Source organism: Caretta caretta, chromosome 5 (assembly GCF_965140235.1).
Source record: "Caretta caretta isolate rCarCar2 chromosome 5, rCarCar1.hap1, whole genome shotgun sequence".
Lineage (NCBI taxonomy): Eukaryota > Metazoa > Chordata > Testudines > Cheloniidae > Caretta > Caretta caretta.
In genome coordinates this window covers 8,473,787-8,491,135 of record NC_134210.1, presented here as the reverse complement: position 1 = coordinate 8,491,135, position 17,349 = coordinate 8,473,787, and the positions used below count along the sequence as shown (strand labels likewise).

Below are 17,349 nucleotides of genomic sequence, written 5' to 3'. Positions count from 1 at the left end.
CAGGGTTGTGGAGCTAAATCAAATGCAATTCCATTTTGCCTAACAAAATATTTCATGGTATACTTTTGCAAGTTTGAAGAACCAAAGCTTCAATGACTAACCCATGCACCTTTCCTCAAGGAAAGGGATGGGAAAGTAAATTTCAAGCATATACAAATCAGAGCCTCTTTACAAATTTGGCTCCTGCTTTCCACCTGAATCACAACATAATTTTCAATAAAAGAGGAGCTATACAGGGAACCTGGAGTGCTGTCATGTGTATTATCTGTGCTGTATTAGGCCCCAATCTGGCAAAAAATTTACAAATGTGCTTAATTATAAGTACATGCTTAAGATGTTTGCTAGATCAGGGCTATAGGGCCTGATCGAAAACCCACTGAAGTCAATGGAAAGACTATTACTGATTTCAGTAGGATTGGATCATGAACTAAACACTTAATGCACAACCAAAATCAAGGTCCTAATCCAATAACTGTTCCATTAAATGGGAGTCTCTCCTTTGACTCAAGTAGGTGTTCAATTAGACATTAATAATAAAAGATAATATTGTTGAGTGGGATTTGCAAAAGCATCTAAGTGATTTTGGAGAACAAATTCCATTGACTTTCAGTCACCTATGAAATGCAATGAAAGATTTGGATCTCATGATGCCAGGTCCTGTGAAAACAAATGACAATAAATAAAATCTCAGGGTGTTTTCCTGCCCCCCACCCAACCCCAATTGAAAATAATAAATTGCTTTGAGTCAAAATATTTGATACATGTTTTTAATAAATTATAATCATCTTCAATTTTGAAACAGGAAAACTGACATTTCTAAAAAATTCCAATAAGAAACATTTGAACAATTTTGATTAAAAAACTAATTGATTTAAAAGTTTGTCAAATCTGACCATTTCCCACAATGTGTTTTGGTTTAATTACAAAATGAATCTGCTTTTCTCCATTGAAATAGGGCTAGATTCATAAAGAAATAATTTTAAAATTAGTTTTTGGAGCAGGGGGGATTGGATCCGCCACCTGCCAGTTCAGTGCACATCACCATCAAGCTACAGACTCACTCTCCTACTTGCTCTGTGTGGCCCAGTGACTCTGCAGCCTGGTGGTTAGCAAACTCACCTGAGAGATGGATGACCCAGGCAAAAGTCCCACTGCTCCAATGACTAATTATTTCACCACCTTGGAATTGCTTAAACAAAGGGGACCCTCCTCCCCCCAACAGCAGACATAGCCCAATGGTTAGGGTGCTCATTTGCAAATCATAAAAACAAAGGATTAGAAGTGACCACAAGGGTCATCTAACCCCCTGCCAAGATGCAGGATTTGGAATTTTGAAAAGTGCAAAATCCTAGTTCAAATCTCTTCTCCTGCCTCAGGTGGAGGGGAGAGTTGAGCCTAGGGTCTTCCCCATCCCAGATGAGTACCCTAACCACTAGGCCAAAAGTTATGAGGGAACTCCTCCTTCCTCCCAGGGGTTTTGTTTAAGCTCAACTATAGGGGCCCAATCTGGTTGGGTCCCTCCGGAGAGTTAGGTGGCCCAACACCTTTCTGTCCCTGGCTCATACATTGTTCTGAGGCCTAGGTGTCCGGCTGCCTGACAGAGGAAGACAGTGCATGTGCTCAGAGGCAGAAACATGGGCACCTAGGGAACTTTTAATGCAAAAATGTAGACACCAAGCTAGCTTAGGCACCTACAGGATTGGGAAGCAGCTGTGCAGGGGTTTTTGGAATCCCATTGGGGCCTGATTCTGTGAATCCAGCCCTTTGTTGGCAAATTCCCATCCATCTCTAACTGAAAATGGAAATGTGAGCATTTTTCACATCTTTGCTTACAGCCCAATATTGGGTGCCAGGAGATCCTTGTCTGTGTATCTCGCTTGTGGTTTTACCCTAGGCAAGTCATTTAGGGTGTACTTTTCAGAGACAATGAGCATCCCAAACGCCAGCTGAAATCAATGGGAGCTGCTGTTCAGTGCTCTGGAAAAATCAGGCCCTTATACTTTCTGTTCTGCATTTAACATTTCTATAGAATTATGAAAATAGAGGCATCATGTGGCTTTAAGTAACACTGCAAACTTGAAGTCCAGTACAGAAACAAAACAAAAAACCCTCAAAAAAACCAAAAAGTTTCACATAGTTTCAGAAGTTATTTCTGCCACAAAGTGACCTGTAGTTTGTGGGTTTACATTTAAATTTGCCTTTCCCCACCCTCTTTACTACAGGAAAGAAAAAAACCTGGAGAAACTATGATACACAAAGTGCTATTAAATACAAAAAAGATAAAGGAAATAAAATCTGATCCCAGTAATACTAGTGTTAGCAGTTACTTGCAACATAGGCAAAAATGTGTTAAGACAGAAAAGTGACAGTTAACTTGTCCCTTCAAGTCCTTAAATACTGAAAGTCATTTTATACACCTGAATTGAACTACTCATGTATGTAAAATTTACTCATGTAAGAAAGTGTTTGCAGCACCAGGGTCTAAGTCTTTTAAAACATTCAAGAATTCTCAAATGAAAGGGGCTACATAAATGCAAAGTATTATAAAAGCCTGCCCTTATGAAAAAATCCTATAGAATTTAATAGGGATGAAATCAACGTTTTTCCAACAAGATTAAATAGGATGTCATAAATTGCTCTACAACATTCATGGAATTCAACAGAGAGAGTGAGAACCTTTCCATAGACATTTTGAACCCTGCAACTGATTTGTGGCAGATACTAATACATATTCTATAGTGTTTCTTAACTATTATTACGTTTTATAGGACTGGCCTATAAGGGTTCAATTATTCAGGATTGTTATCTAAAACCTGTTTTTGCATATGCAAAATGGGTAATTGTGCATTTTATCTAATTGCACTGTCTGTTTGCACATCAAATAATGTGGAGGACCTAAAGGTAGAATCCTACAGGTAGAATCCAGATTCTTGTTCCTGGTATAGATATAGAGATACATTATTAAAAGACTGGCGAGCTCAAGGGCTAATAACTGGCTATGAAACCTTTCACAACTAGGTCACAGAGTGGCCCAGTTAGGTAATAGTCAAAGCTGTTAGTATCTGAGAGCTGTCCAGTGGCTTATATTCATTTATAACATGCTCATCCATACTTCAGGTTCATGTTCAAAATGTAATTAAATAATGTAAATTGCTACGTTGTTGAAATGTAAAACCCTCCCAACCCAGGACTCTACCAACACCCATCTATCCTTATCTTTGCACAGCCTTGCAGCTGTTAATTTGGTTTGTAAATGCTATGTGCTCAGTTTACCAGTCTGTACAATGAGGAATAATAATAGTTATGCGTTAGGGGGTTGTGTGAGGCTTATTTGTGACCCTCTGTTGGAAACGCACAGCTGTATGAATGGAAACTACTCGTGGTCCAACAATGAGATGGTTCAGGATAAGAAGCAGCAGAGATCCTACCCTTGGTAGCTTGAGGCTGACTTGGAGTGGGGACACCTGAATTCTATTTCATCCTCTGGGTATGGATTTTCCAAAGTGCTTGGCATTGTTCCAACAGCTCCCATGGAAGCAGAGCTAGCAGAGCCTGTGACTTGCTGTGTGACCGTGGGCAACATTCTCAAACTCTGTGCCCCTCCGTGTTTCCTCATCTGCAAAATGGGGATAATGACACAATATCCATCTTTGTAAGGCACTTTGAGATCTTTGGCCAAAAGAGGCTTTAGTAGAGAAGCGCTAAGTATTATTAAAAATATCAATTGTTACTTTTAAACAATGCTTTAAAAAAAAACTCAGTAGCCCAGTGGAAGGCCTTATTACAACTTCAACAACAACATCAAGAAAAGTTGTCGTTGAAATTGCAACAACTTAATCATATCGATGCTGTGTTCCATAAGCTACAGTTGCTGCTTCTCCCTCTGGACACAGATATAAACAACAAAGCAGCAAGTTTAAAAGGAATTTAGTATCCATTTATTTTGTCTAAACATAAAAGGCCTTCTGTAAGGAGCTTTTTAAAAAAAAATACTTGTTGATATTTGGTTTGGTAGTCTGCTAGCACATAGCACCATTCTGTCACAGTTACCTTTCAATCACACAAGCATCACCTCCCTTCTACAAATCCTTTCTAAGCAGTTTAATTCTCATGTGGGAGCAAGGTTCTGTTTTGCCTGGATTCCTGGTTGATAGTTGAACCAGAAGTGTCCCGGACAGCATAGATTTTGCGTTCTCTGTAATAAAAAGGGGGACATGCCTAACAAGCATTTCTCCTGATTATTTTAAAGTTCATTACAATGGAAGTGAAGAGGAATAGGAGCATTTCTAATTTCATTAAGAATTTACTTCAAAATAAGAGTCAGCACTGAACAAAAAAGATGAGTTCAGAAATGGCATCAACCACTGTGTGTTTTATTTAATGGAAAAGAAGCCCTTGAGGAATTCCACCATGATTTCAACAATTTCCATCCCACCATAAACCTCAGCCTAGAACAATCCACACACGCGGTCCATTTCCTGAACACTACTGTGCTAATAAGCAATGGGTCACATAAAACCCACCCTATACCGGAAACCTACTGATCACTATACTTACCTACATGCCTCCAGCTTCCATCCAGACCACACCACATGATCCATTGTCTATAGCCAAGCTCTAAGATACAACTGCATTTGCTCCAATCCCTCAGACAGAGACAAGATCTCTATCGAGCATTCTTACAACTACAGTACACACTTGCTGAAGTGAAAAAAACATATTGACAGAGCCAGAACAGTCATCTATTACAGGACAAGCCCAACAAAAAAAATAACAGAATGCTACTAGCTGTCACCGTCAGCCCCCAGCTAAAACCCCTCCAACGCATCATCAAGGATCTACAACCTATGCTGAAAAATGATCCCTCACTCACAGATTTTGGGAGACAGACCAGTCCTCGCTTACAGACAGCCGCCCAACGTGAAGCAAATACTCACCAGCAACCACACAACAGAACCACTAACCCAGGAACCTATCCTTTGCAACAAAGCCCGATGCCAACTCTGTCCACATATTTATTCAAGTGACACCATCATAGGACCTAATCACATTAGCCACACCATCGGGGCTTGTTCACCTGCACATCTACCAATGTGATATATGCCATCAAGTGTCAGCAATGCCCCTCTGCCATGTACATTGGCCAAACCAGGCAGTCTCTACGCAAAATAATAAATGGACACAAATCTGACATCAGGAATCATAACATTAAAGAACCGGTAAGAGAACACTTAAATCTTTTACTGAGTGGCCAGAGAGGTTGAAGGGTGGCAATTTTGCAACAGAAAAGCTTCAAAAACAGACTCCAATGAGAAACTGCTCAACTTGAATTAATATGCAAACTAGATACCATTAACTTGGGTTTGAATAGAGACTCGGAGTGGCTGGGTCATTACACATATTGACTATTTCCTTAAGTTAAGTATCCTCACACCTTCTTGTGAACTGTCTAAATGGGCCATCTTGATTATCACTACAAAAGTTTTTCTTCTGCTGGTAATAGCTCATCTTAACTAATTAGCCTCTCACAGTTTGTATGGCAACTTCCAACTTATATGTGTGTTTATAAATAGTAACATATATATGTTCCATTCTATGCATCCGATGAAGTGAGCTGTAGCCCACAAAAGCTTATGCTCGAACAAATGTATTAGTCTAAGGTGCCACAAGCACTCCTGTTCTTTTTGTGGATACAGGCTAACACGGCTGCTACTCTGAAACCTTATTTCATAGAGACAGCTGGTAAATACTTGACATTTGGGTGATAGTTACTTCTTGTATTAAAGGATACACAAACACCCTTCTCTCCTTCTGCTCTCCACTCATTTTTCACCTGCTTCTTCTTGCACCATTACTGGTGTAAGAGTCTCCTCCTCTGTATCTCCTCACACTTGGAACAGGTTCTCTGTCTCCCTCTGCCTCACGGTCTTGCTATTCTTCCTCCCTTCTGTACTAGGTATTAATCAGGCCCCATCAGTACAGCATCTGAATGCCTCACAAATTGTCATGAATTTATCCACGACACTCCTCCAAGGCAGTGTAGTCTCATCCCTTGCTTAAAGATTGGGAGCAGAGGAGAGATGGAGATTTTCAAAGGCACATTGGAATTTAAATGGGAGTTGGTCACTTTACTACCTGAAAAAATTCTCCCCCTCAGAGATAATGGGTGAAATCCTTGCCCCGTTAAAGACAATGGCAAAAGTCCCATTGACTTCAGTAGGGTCAGGAAGTTAACCCTATGGAACTTATCCAAGGTCAAACTGTGTGAGAGCCAGGAATTGAATACAAGCATCTTGAGTGCCCCAGTGGTGCCTTTCCCATAAGACCATCTTTCTCCCCCTCGCTGATACCTCAAAGTCCCCATAAGGTTTTAAATACACAAAGGAGAAACACAAACTTTTAGCCCAAATGACTTAGTTTAGATTATGGAAAAAGGCAAACACAAAAGAACAAAAGTCAAGTCTCAATGAGACATCACAGCGTGTGTTCGCTCCGCAACATGCTATATTAAATCTGCCTCACAAAATTTCAGCTTCTCTTGAAGATCTAGACATTTAAAGATACTCTGCACAGAAAACAAAACAGCAATTACCTAGCTACATACCTACACACATAGATGCCTAAATCCCATTTTCACAAATGACTCAGGCACTTAAGAGCCTAAATCTCAATCACTGTCAATGAGACTCTGAAGCCTAAGATCCAGATATTCAAAGGTATTGAGGTGGCTAAAGATACAGATAGAGGTCTATTGGGATTTCCAAAAGCCATTAAGCCAGTAGGTGCCTAGGAGTTTGGCTTGGATTCTTTTAAAAATCCTGCTAGGTACCTATCTGCCTCTTTATCATAGGAAAACCTGGATCTCGATCCCTCTCAGAATCAGACCTGCAATGTGGAAATTAAGTTGGTCTCACTGATACAGCATTGGAGCTCTCTGTACTGGGGGTGAATTCATCCCTAATTAGATATTATCTTCCTGGTCGTGAAATGACCAGTCTTGCATGTAGCATACCGAGTCTCTCCTTAACAGTTCTATATACAGGGAGAGGTTACCACCACCTGACCATGACTTGAGGTCTTTGTGTATGTGATAGAAATTGTATCAACCTTTTTTACTGCTGTCTCACATTATGTTGTAAACTTATGTCTAATCTGCTGTGAAGTGTTACCTCTACATCTTTTCCATATCCATTACGGCTTCCTGGAAGTCACCTTCCCATTGTACCTTGATGTTCTGGTTGTTTTTAGCGTATGGTATAAGTTTGAATCTCAGATTGTTCTTTCATCCCCATGTCTCAACAATCCTTTTAGATTATTCCACTCACTCTGCTAGTTTTTGCGACACTTCCTAATTTAGTAGCATCCATTAATTTAATAACTGTGCTATTGACTCTCATTTAGAGATCATTAGTGAAAATAAAACTGGGCCCCAACACCAGTCCTTGAGGCATGTCATTAGATGACTTCCCACAACTCAATTCACTGTCATTTATCATCACCCTTAATTTAATGTCCTGTAGCTATTCTTTGGTTTACATGCATTTATTCATAGGCATCACCATTTGAAGAAATTAAGATTTTGTGATATATTGTATCAACTGTGCAAAGTTCAGATATAATGCTACTGTAGTGTTCCAGCTAATATTGCATAACCAACAGAATCAACTGTACTGTAGCGATGTGATGACTCACCAGCACAGCACCTCCTGCTGGTCGCCTCTGGAATTAGCTCTCCAGCATATGGAGCACCTCCTCCTAGCCTGTGTCTCACCTGCTGCTGGCCCCTCTGTGTCCCTCCCAGACCCCAGTGCCCCTTTACCTTGGGGTGCTACCCCCTGCAGTGCCCCCACACTCTCGGTCTCCCCTCCCAGGGGAACCCCCTACCCTCTATCACCACCTTGCCTCAGTGGCTACTGCCAGTCATCATTAGCCCCTGCTCACTGTGGCAGACTGCAGTCTATAAACCACTTATCACAGGCAAGGGGGTTTGGACCTGCTGCCTTTGCCTATCCTCAGGCTACCCCTCTGCAGCCCCAGTACCTTTTGTGGGTCTTCAATAAGGCCTGCAGCCTGGGGGTTTACCAGGCTGGAGCTCTCCAGCTCCCCTTTGCCCTTCCCTAGCTCTGCCCTGCTTCAGGTACCTTACTCTCAGACAGCTAGCCATTCCCCCTCCAAAACTAGAGTGAGATTCCTCCAACCCCTGGCCCCCAGCCCTCTTAAAAGGGCCAGCTGGGCCCTAATTAAGCTGGCCACACCTGTGGTCAGCTACTCCCTCAGCTTCCCCCAGCTGTTCTCACTCCATTTCCCAGCCGCAGCCCTCTCCAGGGCTGCTTTGAACCCCTGTTCTGCAGGAGTGGGGAAACTGCCCCATTACAGCACTGTACAACAAAAAGCTAGTGGACATTCTCAAGACTGAGAGATGGGGACCTGAGCTTTCAGAGCAGGAGGGCACACATGACTTCTATCCCTCCAAACACACAGCATTCTGAGTGGCCCAGCACTGTAACAGTGGTGAAGAGCTGGATAGCCCTAGGTGGGATACGATATATCTAGGTAATTAATAATGTCTATGATGGTGGAGCCTCTAACTCAATTCATGAAGAAGGAGATGGTTTTAATTAGTCTACATCTTTATTGTCCACCTACGTGAGTGGAAGGATCCTTTTGAGATCCGCACCTCCATCAGAAATGGTGAATTCCAAATGTTTTCTGCCCAGAACAATGATCCCTTTTCACATTACTATATGTTATTGCCAGTATAACCTTTTAGTGCTGTTTCCATAGCGGGTTTTATTGCACAAGGAAAATGCTGCACTCTTATTATTGCTCATCACCGCAGTGCAAGCCAGGTGCCTTTATGCCAAATTTCCCTATAAGAAAAATGATGGGGCTTAAATGTTCGTGCAGTTGAGGCAATCATTGCTTAGTGCCTAATAATATTGCATCATGAACAAAATTCTCCCCTCCTTTACATCTTCTTGAAGGCAAAAGGAGGCTCCATAGATTTGATCAGAATATTTTATTTTGCTTTATCCATTTTATCTATTGATCTTGTATTTGGGTGCCTTCTATTATCAAAGTATCTGAGCACATCAAACATTAATAGATTTATGCTCACAACTCTACTGTGACATAAGGCTGTGCTATTTTCCCCATTATACAGATGGGGAATGGAGGCACAGAATGCCTATGGTCGTGCAGGAAGTCAGGTGTGTAGCTAGGGGTTGAACTAGGGTCTCCCAATTCCAAGGCTATCTTTCCCCTTCCATAATACAGCTGGGATTCTGAAAGTTTGGGCTTGGAAGTCCAATTCTCATTAATTTCTATTCAGAATTGAGCCACCAATCCCACCCTGCATATGGGTGGGTGCAATTCACTATGTCCTCTTCCGATGCCAACCACAGTGCAGTGCCACCATCAGGCAACTAGTTAGCTCTGGAACTAGTCTGGTGACTCATATGTATTATGAGTCTATGATAGTTTTTAAAGGCCACTTTCTCTCCTCTAAGAACACTGCCTCTGCAGATCCTGGTCTGAGGGCAGAAAAGGTGGGGGAGTTGCATTGTATGTAAGGGAGCAGTATGACTGCTCAGAGCTCAAATATGAAACTGCAGAAAAACCTGAGAGTCTCTGGATTAAGTTTAGAAGTGTGAACAACAAGGGTGATGTCATGGTGGGAGTCTGCTATAGACCACCCGACCAGGGGGATGAGGTGGGCGAGACGGTCTTCCCGCAACTCACGGAAGTTACTAGATCACAGGCCCTGGTTCTCATGGGAGACTTCAATCACCCTGATATCTGCTGGGAGAGCAATACAGCGGTGCACAGACAATCCAGGAAGTTTTTGGAAAGTGTAGGGGACAATTTCCTGGTTCAAGTGCTGGAGGAACCAACTAGGGGCAGAGCTCTTCTTGACCTGCTGCTCACAAACTGGGAAGAATTAGTAGGGGAAGCAAAAGTGGATGGGAACCTGGGAGGCAGTGACCATGAGATGGTCGAGTTCAGGACCCTGACACAAGGAAGAAAGGAAAGCAGCAGAATACGGACCCTGGACTTCAGAAAAGCAGACTTTGACTCCCTCAGAGAACTGATGGGCAGGATCCCCTGGGAGAATAACATGAGGGGGAAAGGAGTCCAGGAGAGCTGGCTGTATTTTAAAGAATCCTTATTGAGGTTACAGGGACAAACCATCCCAAAGTGCAGAAAGAATAGTAAATATGGCAGGCGACCAGCTTGGCTTAACAGTGAAATCCTTGCTGATCTTAAACACAAAACATAAGTTTACAAGAAGTGGAAGATTGGCCAAATGACCAGAGAAGAGTATAAAAATATTGCTCGGGCATGCAGGAGTGAAATCAGGAAGGCCAGATCACACCTGGAGTTGCAGCTAGCAAGAGATGTTAAGAGTAACAAGAAGGGTTTCTTTAGGTATGTTAGCAACAAGAAGAAAGTCAAGGAAGTGGGCCCCTTACTGAATGAGGGAGGCAACCTAGTGACAGAGGATGTGGAAAAAGCTAATGTACTCAATGCTTTTTTTGCCTCTGTCTTCACAAACAAGGTCAGCTCCCAGACTACTGCACTGGGCAGCACAGCATGGGGAGGAGGTGACCAGCCCTCTGTGGAGAAAAGTGGTTCGGGACTATTTAGAAAAGCTGGACGAGCACAAGTCCATGGGGTCAGATGTGCTGCATCCGAGAGTGCTAAAGGAGTTGGCGGATGTGATTGCAGAGCCATTGGCCATTATCTTTGAAAACTCATGGCGATCCAGGGAAGTCCCGGACGACTGGAAAAAGGCTAATGTAGTGCCCATCTTTAAAAAAGGGAGGAAGGACGATCCTGGGAACTACAGGCCAGTCAGCCTCACCTCAGTCCCTGGAAAAATCATGGAGCAGGTCCTCAAGGAATCAATTCTGCAGCACTTAGAGGAGAGGAATGTGATCAGGAACAATCAGGATTCCCCAAGGGCAATTCATGCCTGACTAATCTAATTGCCTTCAATGACGAGATAACTGGCTCTGTGGATGAGAGGAAAGCAGTGGACGTGTTGTTCCTTGACTTTAGCAAAGTTTTGACATGGTCTAGTTGGCAGCCGGTATCAAGTGGAGTGCCCCAAGGGTCGGTTCTGGGGCCGGTTTTGTTCAACATCTTCATAAATGATCTGGAGGATGGTGTGGATTGAACCCTCAGCAAGTTTGCGGATGACACTAAACTGGGAGGAGAGGCAGATACGCTGGAGGGTAGGGATAGGATACAGCGGACCCTAGACAAATTAGAGGATTGGGCCAAAAGAAATCTGATGATGTTCAGCAAGGACAAGTGCAGAGTCCTGCACTTAGGACGGAAGAATCCCATGCATTTTTACAGACTAGAGACCGAATGGCTAGGCAGCAGTTCTGCAGAAAAGGACTTAGGGGTTACAGTGGACGAGAAGCTGGATATGAGTCATAGAATCATAGAATATCTGGGTTGGAAGGGACCTCAAGAGGTCACCTAGTCCAACCCCCTGCTCAAAGCAGGACCAATTTTTGCCCCAGATCCCTAAATGGTCTCCTCAAGGATTTAACTCACAACCCTGGGTTTAGCAGGCCAATGCTCAAACCACTGAGCTATCCCTCCCTTCCCTCCTCCCCCAGTGTGCCGTTGTTGCCAAGAAGGCCAATGGCATTTTGGGCTGTATAAGTAGGGGCATTGCCAGCAGATCTAGGGACATGATTGTTCCCCTCTATTCAACGTTGGTGAGGCCTCATCTGGAGTACTGTGTCCAGTTTTGGGCCCCACACTACACGAAAGATGTGGAAAAATTGGAGAGAGTCCAGAGAAGGGCAACAAAAATGATTAGGGGTCTGGAACACATGACTTATGAGGAGAGGCTGAGGGAACTGGGATTGTTTAGTCTACGGAAGAGAAGAATGAGGGGGATTTGATAGCTGCTTTTAACTACCTGAAAGGTGGATCCAAAAAGGATGGATCTAGACTATTCTCAGTGATAGCAGATGACAGGACAAGGAGTAATGGTCTCAAGTTGCAGTGGGGGAGATTTAGGTTGGATATTAGGAAAACTTTTTCACTAGGGGGGTAGTGAAACACTGGAATGCGTTACCTAGGGAGGTAGTGGAATCTCCTTCCTTAGAAGTTTTTAAGGTCAGGATTGACAAAGCGCTGGCTGGGATGATTTAGTTGGGGATTGGTCCTGCTTTGAGCAGGGGGTTGGATTAGATGACCTCCTGAGGTCCCTTCCAACCCTGATATTCTATGATTTTATGATTAAAGGGTGGTACAAGCTCTCTTCTCATTTCCTTCGGTATCCATGCATAGGCCTTGTAGATCAGACACAATCCAATAGATTCTAGATCCTAGGTCCGATTCTGTTCACTATCTTCATCAGTGATTTAGATAATGGCATACAGAGTACACTTATAAAGTTTGTGGATGATACCAAGTTGGGAGGAGCTGCAAATGCTTTGGAGGACAAGATTAAAATTCAAAATGATCAGGATAAACTGGAGAAATGGTCTGTAGTACATAGGATGAGGTTCAGTAAGGACAAATGCAAAGTACTCCATGTATGAAGGAACAATCAATTGCACACATACAAAATGTGAAATGACTGCCTAGGAAGGAGTACTGCAGAAAGGGATCTTCAGGTAATAGTGGATCACAAGCTAAATATGAGTCAACAGTGTAACACTGTTGCAAAAAAAGGAAACATCATTCTGGGATATATTAGCAGGAGCGTTGTAAGCAAGACACAAGAAGTAATTCTTCTGCTCTACTCCATGCTGATATGGTCACAACTGGAGTCGAATTCTGGATGCCACATTTCAGGTAAGATGTGGACAAACTGGAGAAAGTCCAGAAGAGAACAACAAAAAATAAAGGTCTAGAAAACATGACCTACAAGGAAAGATTGAAAAAATTGGTTTGTTTACTCTGGGGAAGAGAAGACTGACAGGGGACATGATAATAGTTTTCAACTACATAAAAGATTGTTACAAACAACAGGGAGAAAAATTGTTCTTGTTAACCTCTAAGGATATGACAAGAAGCGATGGGCTTAACTTGCAGCAAGGGAGGTTTAGGTTGGACATTAGGAAAAAAAACTTCCTAAGTGTCAGTGTGATTAAGCCCAGGGAGGTTGTGGAATCTCTGTCATTGGAGATTTTTAAGAGCAGGTTAGACAATCATCTATCAGGAATGGTCTAGTTAATATTTAGTCCTGCCTTGAGTGCAGGGCACTGAACTAGAAGACCTCTCAAGGTCCCTCCAGTCCTACAATTCTATGATTCTTGCCAACCCAAAACACATAAGGTAAATCAGCACAAATTAATGATGACTAAACTAGCATTAACCTGTATGGGCTCCACTTCCAACCAGTGTCTTAATACTATCGAGAGGGAAAAGGAAGGGGCAAGGCAATCAGAGATGACCCCGGAGCTCCATAAAGCTGGTACGAAGTGCAAGAGTCAGTCTAGATGACTCTCTGGTCAGTGGGTGTTACACCCAATCCACATGAAACATGTGAATCTGTTATAGCCTTCGGCTTCAGATATTGACTCTTTAGCATGAGTCATAGAGACTCATACTTCGATCTTTGGAGGGCCTCGGTATTAACCAACATGGCAGCCATCACATAGGTGCACAGGTAATCTTGTGGCTCTGTTGAAAATAGTGCTGTGTTTTTCTGATAGAAAATTACATTGAGTTTTCACCAAAGAGTTTTTTTGTTGTTATTTTCGCAAACAGCATCTGATGTGACGGAACACTGCTATTTAATTAATCAGAATCTGAAATAGTTTGTCCAAAACGTCTTGGCATTATAACCAAAATATTTTTATTCAAAATGGTGTCACAGGGCCTCATGGGAGTATACTTCAGTTGCCTTATGCTTCCATTCTCCGTCACAGGGTGGACTCTCAAGCTGGACTACACCTCCCCTGATGCACCATGGCAAAGGACTCATAACGCACCCCACCAAGAGGGTAAAAAGCTCCTTATTTTCCATCCAACTCTACTTGAGACCCATTCTATGCCACAAATCTCTGCTCATGCAAACTCACTCTATTTCAGTCCCCTCAGAGTTACTGCTAAGCATGACTGTATTTGACTGTATTCGATATAGGCTCTTCTACCGTGCTCATCACCATGATATCTGAGCCCCTGAGAGGCCCCTGCCCCCGGCCTGTTCAGTAGCTTACTTGAAAGGATCTGTTCCTTTTAACTGCAGAGGGCAAATATTAGCTTGACCTGAGAGAAGGCAGCCACGATGAAGGCTTCAATTAAAATTCAGGCGACGATGTCAATGGTTGACAAACTAGGGAGCCTGACCCAAGTTGAAATCCTCCTAACTGTACACTTTTTTTAAAAAACATAATCACTGAAACAATATTTTTAGCTATTTCCCCGTTTTAATGGCAAACTATTTATTTCCCTTTTTCAAACAGTTCCAGCTACCAGAGGAAAATGACAAAAAATCATGTAATGGAATCTGAGAGCTGCCAGCTACTGATTTACTTTTTATTTTTTTTCCCTGCTGTATACATGATTAATTCCTTCTTTGTGCATTGGACTCCTAGCTACAGCCACTGTGACAGGCCTCAAGTTTTAAAATAATGACAGTATTTAAGACCAAAAACAAAGCAAAACTTAAAAGGTTACTTACTGAGCAGAGAAATAAACGGTAGACCTGTTTTATTTGGCAAACCTTAATTATTCTGCTCTCTCACAAGGATACAGATAATTAAAGCATATTATTTTCGAATAAAGGGTTTGATTTGCCTAACCATTAGGACTTTAAAAATAAGTAAATAACGCTGACATTTCATTTATAGGTATTTTAATTACTTGGATGGCCTCCTTTAAATACTAGATGTAGGAAGTGAAAATATGTACCTAGAGAAGAAGAAACTGCTTCCACGAGTTCCTAATTTTCATGTGTTATGGTTTTTAATATTTAGTATGGGTAAGGTTCTCATAGACTTAGAAGAGGGAATACACAGACCTTAAACTATTGTACCATTGTAACTGTATATTTAATCTCTTTTGAATATTTGCAGGTAAGAACTATATTTTGTTTATGTATTCCTCTCCCCCTCCCCCACACACACACTTCATTTTTATTTCCATAGTAGTAGGAAAGCCTGAAGGCATCAGAAAACAGGCTCTTCCCTCTCCCCACAGAACCCCTCCACCCTTCACTCCCAACTTTTAAAAAGACAAATACAGAAAGCTGTGAAATCTTCTCGCCCACAGGGTCAAGAAGTCTTCACCCACCCTTGTCAGTATGGACTGCTATTTTTGAGATAATGAATCCCTGAATTCCCCTCCTGCAGTGTTTCCTATTCATGAAGCTGAAAGTAGTTTCCTCCCACTCCTCATGTCCCTTTTGTCCCTCCAAACTTCTCTCTGCTCCTTATGCTGGTAGGCATGCAGGCCATCGACCTTGTGGGGAACTTTTGGAAATATTTTTATTTACTTTGAATCTGGTGTCATTTTTGCTTCTCCTTATCCACTTCCCTTCCTCTCTTAGGTACCTTAGCAGATGGCCCTAGCTTGTGTCTTGAAATTTCCCAAAACATCTTACTTCACAATTAGTTCAAGTATCTCAACACCTATATAAGACCTGGAATTATAATCTTCTCTACATTTCTTGTCAGTGATGTCAGAACACAGGAACCTATCTTTTCAGAGAGCAGATCTATACCCAGATAACTTGGGTAAGTGAGTTCCATTGCATTATTTTCTTTATGCGACTATTTCATGCCATTTTATTCATAACAATAAGCCTTAAGAGGTAGGCTGGGATATGCTTATTGTAAAAGGGATATTGACATATTGGAAAGGGTACAGAAAAGAGCTATAAAAATGATCCAAGGGCTGGAGAAAATACTTTATAGTAAGAGACTTTAAAAGCTCAAACTGTTTATCCAAAAGAAGATTGACAATGATCTGATAGAGTGTACGAGTACTTTCACAGAGACAAAATACTGCGTAGTAAAGGGCTCTTTAAGTTAGTTGAGAAAGACATGAGATAAAACACAATGGCTAGAAACTGTGCCACACAAATTCAAATTGGAAATAAGGTGCAAATTTTTAATAATGGGGGCAATTAAAAATTGGAACAAACTGTCAAGGGAAGTGGTGGATTCTCTATGACTTGAAGTCTTCAAATCAAGACTAGATGTCTTGTTGGAAGAGAAGTCAAACAAGTTATGTGGTAAAATACATGGGTAATTGGGTGAATTTTAATTGTCTGTGACACAAAGGAGGTCAGACTAGATGACTCAATGGTCCCTTCTGGCTTTAAATTGCATGAAAGACATTGCATCCCTAGACTGCAAGTAGTCCAAAGGAAGCCATAAGAACATCTTGTGGAGTAAGGTAATACTCAGGTTTCAGAGTAGCAGGTGTGTTAGTCTGTATCCACAAAAAGAAAAGGAGAACTTGTGGCACCTTAGAGACTAACAAATTTATCTTTTAAATTTTTTAAATTTAAAATCTTTTGTAGTGATAATCAAGGTGGGCCATTTCCAGCAGTTAACAAGAACATCTGAGGAACAGCTGGGGCGGGGGGATAGGAGGGGGAAATAAACATGGGGAAATAGTTTTACTTTGTGTAATGACCCATCCACTCCCAGTCTTTATTCAAGCCTAAATCAATTGTATTCAGTTTGCAAATTAATTCCAATTCAGCAGTCTCTCGTTAGAGTTTGTTTTTGACATTTTTTTGTTGAAGAATTGCCACTTTTAGGTCTGTAATCGAGTGACCAAAGAGATTGAAGTGTTCTCTGACTGGTTTTTGAATGTTATAATTCGTGACGTCTGATTTGTGTCCCTTTATTCTTTTATGTAGAGACTGTCCAGTTTGGCCAATGTACATGGCAGAGAGGAATTGCTTGCACATGATGGCATATTTCACACTGGTGGACGTGCAGGTGAACGAGCCTCTGACAGTGTGGCTGATGTGATTATAACACTCAAAAACCAGTTGGAGAACACTTCAATCTCTTTGGTCACTCAATTACAGACCTATGATGGTGTCCCCTGAATAGATATGTGGACAGAGTTGGCAACGGGCTTTGTTCAAAGGATAGGTTCCTGGGTTAGTGGATCTGTTGTGTGGTGTGTGGTTGCTCGTGAGTATTTGCTTCAGGTTGGGGGGCTGTCTGTAAGCAAGGACTGGCCTGTCCCCCAAGATCTGTGAGAGTGATGGGTCATCCTTCAGAATAGGTTGTAAATCCTTAATGATGCGTTGGAGAGGTTTTAGTTGGGGGCTGAAGGTGATGGCTAGTGGCATTCTGTTATTTTCTTTGTTGGGTCTGTCCTGTAGTAGGTAACTTGTGGATACTCTTC

The 17,349-nt window shown here is 42.0% G+C and overlaps 1 long non-coding RNA gene across 1 annotated transcript in view; it reads right to left on the bottom strand.

The window, feature by feature from the left end:
* Positions 1-17,349, bottom strand: part of LOC142071983 (uncharacterized) — a 104,051-nt gene that overhangs the window by 39,436 nt on the left and 47,266 nt on the right. The window contains exon 2 of the long non-coding RNA XR_012668266.1: positions 3,429-3,616. This is a non-coding gene — a long non-coding RNA (uncharacterized LOC142071983). The remainder of the gene's footprint in view (positions 1-3,428; positions 3,617-17,349) is intronic.